Below are 4,693 nucleotides of genomic sequence, written 5' to 3'. Positions count from 1 at the left end.
TTTTTCTTTTTATTATTTTTTTTTTTTTTTTTTTTGAACAGGACTCATTTGACTCATTTCGTATTAATAAAAGCCACTGGTTGGGTGGAAGGGCTCCTTTAGGAGAATCCTGCCAATTTGAATAAAGAACAAAAAGGAGAACTTTCTCTTTAGAACACGTATTTTAGGAATAGGTGGCAAATGTACACAGAAAATTCCACAAGAAAAATGAGCGCTTACGACATTTACTTACTTGAAGTCAATGGGTTCCGACTATGCGAGGTTTCAACCCCAGACCGGCCGTTGTTGTACAGAGAGGACATCCGGGGGTGAACATTGTCGCCCCGGGCGGCACTCAGAAACTCCGGATGGTCGTTTAGCGTGTCGGACAGGGACGCTATTAGGATGTCTGAAAGGAAACCAGGGAAAATGTTATAAAGTATCTACCTAGATGACAGAACCCACGTAAAAATTCCCAAAAATGTCAAAAATACCAAAGTGACCCTAACATTTCAGGTTGGGTAATTGTTGGCCTTACGATATATATCGTACTTTATATCGTAAGGCAAACAATTATGCATCCAACCATCGATGTTGTTAGGGAAAACCTCACCACTTGGATTTTTGTTGCTCAGATTAGATTTTGGAAGATTTGTTCTGATGAAGTCAAGCAGGGCAGCAATGGGGAACTATATCGGGTCTTTGAAATATCAGTCAAAAAGGCAATGTTGCCAAGGTTCTTGGTACAGTCCACGTCAACTGGGAAGTCCGATGGAAGCGCATGGAGGGGAACTGCAACTTCTCAACTGTAAGTCGGACAGTTCTAAAAGTTTCACCATTCGATTCGGCGTGAAAAATCCCATGGGATCAACTATTCACATGCTTACTTGTTAATCAACGAGCTATTTTTTGACGAGTGCGCACCCAAAGGTCATCGGACTTCCCAGTTGAAGTGGACTGTACGTATTGTACCCAGGAACAATTTTTGGAAAAGAGTCTTTCAGTGCTCATCTTTCCATACACAATAAGCCCACTCCGAGGCTTAGGCGTAAGGGCAAACAGAGGATGAGTTAATCTTCTACGAACCTAATCAGCTTGCATCAAGATGAGTAGGTACTGAATTTTAAATTTTGAGATAAACCCAATTAACAAAAATATACTCACATGAGTCATATATTTCCCATTTGGCTTCAGCACTTGGAAGGATGTGTTCAAAATGAGCCGGATAAAGTCCCAAACTTCGCCCTGAGGCGTGGTGGACACGGGAATATCGGTCAAATCCCCGAACACGTAGTCCACTTTGGTTCCATTGGCAATCATCTCGTTCAGCGACTTCACACAGTCTCCCAGAACGATCTGAAAAAGAAGAGGGACTTGGTTACTATTTCTCAAGGCAGAGTCTGACTTATAAATGTTTAAGGAAGGGTTGGTATAAGGTCATGTATAAATGCAGGTGCCGCTGCAGAAGAGAATGGTAGGGAGAAGAAAATGAAATACTAGTTCATGTCCCAGAACTACAACTTTTTAGCCCCAGCGCAGGGCGTTTGAGACCACATGGAACCTCTCAGTAAAGTTTTTTTTTAACAAAGTTGGACAAAGTTTGATTGAAGTTACAGGAAAAAAGATTTTGAATTTTTTACCTGTACCAGACATTCTCGTTTGGCATTCAACGGGACAGTGATGCAAGTGTGTTACGGGACAATGATGCAAGTGTGTTAAGAACATTACACCTTGCAGTTGGATGAAATAGTTTATATTTAGCGGATGTGTACTACTTACTTTATAGTTTATCTACAACCAAGTAGATTAACTCATCAACACTGATGTTGAATAACTAGGAGGCCACATCTATCACACAAATTAGGTTGAATAAATCATTTTAAATTGGTGTCTAATGTCTCGACAGACACTGCATCCCCCGATTGTAATTTTATACTGCAGAAAAATAAAGTCAATAGGTATCTACAACCAAGTAGATTAACTCATCAACACTGATGTTGAATAACTAGGAGGCCACATCTATCACACAAATTAGGTTGAATAAATCACTTTAAATTGGTGTCTAATGTCTCAACGGACACTGCATCCCCCGATTGTAATTTTATACTGCAGAAAAATAAAGTCAATAGGTAGCAGCTACCTTGCTGATCAGTTAGCTAACAAAAAGAGAATGCTGAATGCAGGCTAAATCCTACAGCAGCGAAGACAAGAAAAATAGACTTGTATTGTTTAGGTTAGTTGGGAATAGAAAACATTCTTCAAAAGGATGAAGTACCAGGATTGGTGACCTGAGGTGAGGAAATCACAAAATACCTGTTCCTGGATAATAAACTTACCTTCCTTGAGATGTACAAAGGAGAGAATAGTGATAAGGGCTTACTCAGGTGAAATACTTGAAGGGAAATTCAAGAGACGACCGAAATCGCCTTAATAATGGGTATTACAACCAAAAAAGTAAAAATTAATGGATTGATTTTCAACAATTCAACTTCAATGAACCGGGGATCTGGCACAGGGGAGCGTGTTGAGGACGAGATTTTTGTGGGAATTTTGCTATAAATCCCACCATTAAAAAAAATACCCTGAGGACGAGTGATATTACATGGGATTTTTATTGTCGTCCTCTAACAAACAAACAAACATAATAGGTACATAGTGCGTATCACCAAACTTTAACCGAAGATGTAGGTAAATAGGTATGTAATCTAAGTTTCGATTTTTTTTTTTTTTTTTTTTAACATTGGAAAAAGTGTGGTAATGGACGATTTCGACCGTAAAATCTCCAATTAAAGTTTAGTAAAATGCACCCATTGCTTACACTGTAACAGGTCTTAGGTAGTTTTAGGTAGGTACATATTATTTACACTCTGTATCGTCGTAAGGGCCAGCCGTTAGCGCGTTGTTACCCTCACAGAAAAAGACGGCATCATAGAAACACAAACTGTAACATAAACAAAATAAAAGCTAGCCTGCACACTACCCAACAGCGAAAGTTTCAAATTTAAAGGTGTACGTAGACAAATTAAAACATTGGGCTCATCTAGACAAACATGTGAAAGGCCTACATGAAAACACCCTAAATGCAAAAAGTCATGTAAAATAAAACTCGAGAAAAATAATTTATAGTTTGTACAAAGGTTGGTACGCAGACAAACGAAACAAATGCTATTACCTTATATTAATAGTTGGCACAATTCTGTGGCAAAAAGAAGGCGTTGAATAGTGAAAATCGCATGTTCCTAGCACGTCTAGAAATCGGCTAGAATTTGTCACAGGACTTCGAGAATTCACAGCAAAATATACATGAGTGTGTCAGTGACCGTTTTACAAGGGGCTGTGTAAATTCAACATGGATAGAACTGCTTTTTTCTCCCAATGATAGGGTTCTCTTGAAGGAACTCTTTCCTTCGAAAAAAAACACCCATATTTATAGACGAAATTTTTCGCTCTCAAGTCAGACTGAAGTCAATTTTGGCCAATTAGGTGTTTGGAATTGATGCTTCAGTGCTACTTGAGAGCCAGTATTTTCTTATTAATTAGATAATTAGATTCATATTAGACACCCAATGGTCGGTGAAATGAAAAATCCTTAACAAAGAACCCTGGTCAAATATAAAATAAAGTAAGAAATTAGCCAGTATTTTGTTCATAAATATGGGATGTTTAGTTTAGTTGAAACAAGTGCTCCGTTTGCATACCAACCATAGTGTAGTAACAATCAACCTGGCAGTGTGCAGATAATATCACAAACAAAACAAGTTGAAAACAAAACAAATTCTACAGTGATTTTTTTGGACAATAGCACAGAGAAATATCTAGGGAACTCATTTCTTCGACCAGACTTGATAGAAGACCCAATCTTCCAGGAAAGAAGGAACGAATGCGCGGTCCGTGACAAACTCCACAGGAGTGTTCAGGTTCTTCAATTGTTCTTCGAACATTTTCAGGGACTGCGGGCTGGATATTCCGTTCCCCTGGAAAACAAATAGAGAAACAATTAATAAAAATTTATTGACGGACTGCCTATCTGCCCAAAATTCGAGTAGCCAAAAAGACACAGCATACTTTTCAGACAACATTGTTACAGTTAAAATGAAATCTCATTCTTTAACAAATTTGTAATAGACATCTTATGGACAGAAAAGTGAAATCTAGTGTTGATTTTTTTTTTTTTTTTTTTTTTTTTCACAACCAAATTTATTTCTATGAAGTTCGATTACCAGTCATAGTCAACTGGAAGTCCGATGGAAGCGCATGGAGGGAACCGCAACTTCTCAACTGTAAGTCGGATAGTTCTAAAAGTTTCACCATTCGATTCGGCGTGAAAAATCCCATAGGGATCAACATATTCACATGCTTACTTGTTAATCAACGAGCTATTTTTTGACGAGTGCGCACCCAAAAGGTCATCGGACTTCCCAGTTGAAAGTGGACTGTACGTATTGTACCCAGGAACAATTTTTGGAAAAGAGTCCTTTCAGTGCTCATCTTTTCCCATACCACAATAAGCGCCACTCCGAAGGCTTTAGGCGTAAGGGCCAAACAGAGGATGATTAATCTTTACGAAGACTAATCAGGCTTGCATCAAGATGAGTAGGTATCTGAATTTTGAAATTTTGGAGATAAACCCCATTAACAAAATATACTCACATTAGAGTCATATATTCCATTTGGCTTTAGGCCACTTGGAAGGAGATGTGTTCAAATGAACGCC

At 38.4% G+C, this 4,693-nt stretch overlaps 1 protein-coding gene and 1 long non-coding RNA gene across 2 annotated transcripts in view; both read right to left on the bottom strand.

The window, feature by feature from the left end:
• The window catches only part of LOC103520479 (spermine synthase-like), a 9,237-nt gene extending 6,768 nt beyond the window's left edge, over nucleotides 1–2,469 (bottom strand). Inside the window, exon 1 of the mRNA XM_008485575.3 lies at nucleotides 2,316–2,469. The gene's annotated coding sequence lies outside the window, so the exon portion shown is untranslated. The remainder of the gene's footprint in view (nucleotides 1–2,315) is intronic.
• The window catches only part of LOC113472034, an 11,375-nt gene extending 7,425 nt beyond the window's left edge, over nucleotides 1–3,950 (bottom strand). Inside the window, exon 1 of the long non-coding RNA XR_003394512.1 lies at nucleotides 2,960–3,950. This is a non-coding gene — a long non-coding RNA (uncharacterized LOC113472034). The remainder of the gene's footprint in view (nucleotides 1–2,959) is intronic.
• Between the last annotated feature and the right edge of the window lie 743 nt (nucleotides 3,951–4,693).

Source organism: Diaphorina citri, unplaced genomic scaffold (assembly GCF_000475195.1).
Source record: "Diaphorina citri unplaced genomic scaffold, Diaci psyllid genome assembly version 1.1 scaffold3674, whole genome shotgun sequence".
NCBI lineage: Eukaryota > Metazoa > Arthropoda > Insecta > Hemiptera > Psyllidae > Diaphorina > Diaphorina citri.
This window is presented reverse-complemented; position numbering and strand designations above follow the sequence as displayed.